This window comes from Wasmannia auropunctata, unplaced genomic scaffold (assembly GCF_000956235.1).
Source record: "Wasmannia auropunctata unplaced genomic scaffold, wasmannia.A_1.0 LD336078.1, whole genome shotgun sequence".
In the NCBI taxonomy this organism is placed as follows: domain Eukaryota; kingdom Metazoa; phylum Arthropoda; class Insecta; order Hymenoptera; family Formicidae; genus Wasmannia; species Wasmannia auropunctata.
The window spans coordinates 1097570-1098686 of NW_012026812.1; positions in this window are offsets into that span (position 1 = coordinate 1097570).

The window sequence follows — 1117 nt, forward strand, 5'->3', positions numbered from 1 at the left end:
GACTCATACTAATTTGAAAAATGCTCGTTTGCTAATCTCTCTAAAAGATTGGAGTATGCGTCATCTAATAATAAAGTATCTTCGTTCGCGTTGATTCCATTTTTTTGGGATTTAATATGGATCATTTCCGATGTGAGTCTTTTGTAATAATTGAATTCATGATCCAGAACGGTCACTTCATTCCAATCAAACGTGTGGTTAAATTCTAACACATGATTCGTGATGACTGAGTGTCTTGATACATCTAACATGGCATTTCTCTTGTGTTCACTGACTCTCGTTCTTATTTGTCTTTTGGTTTGGCCTACATATGAGGCATCGCAATCATTACATCGTATCTTATACACTACATTATTACTCGAATCACGATCGTCCTTATCTTTATGTCTTCTTATGAGGCGGCTTAAATTGTTTCAAACATCTGTAACCTATAATGAATTGATTTCTGTCTATCGATGACGTCACTATTTCAGATGCATTTTTTATATAAGGAAAAGCTATGATTTTTTCCCTACGCTCGTCGTGTCTACTACATTTGTTTTATCTTTCTCGGTCCTAAATAATGTTTTTAGTCTGTCTGCGTTTATTTTACTAAAAATTAATTCTAGAGGGTATCCGTTATTCAATAATGTCATTACGATAAAACGTAGGTTTTTTTGGTGGTACATAGGATGTGATAATTTAATCGCTCTATCTGTTAAACTGAAAATCGTTCCTGTTTTATGGATGTTCCGAGAAAAATGGGTGCTTGCTATCGGATAATATGGCTCTTTGCTCGACATGATCGACTATACTGATTGCTGGTTTGATTATACGAATATCCTACGAGAGACTACGAGGACTGTCCAACATTCGACAAGGTTTTCAATCGTTATATAAGTCAAGATTGCGTTTTTTATAATTACGGACTGCGGAATATTTTAGTTTATGACTTCTCAATTTACTCCACGCGTTCTTCGACTGGTTATATTAAGTACACTACGAAATTTTATAATATTAAGTTTTCATGAGCAACTACGGTTAGAATACTAATTATGTGTTAGTTATTGCGATTGATAAAGGCCGAGTAAGGCTGAAACTGGTATCACTGTTATTAATTTTTCTATGAACAAATAAA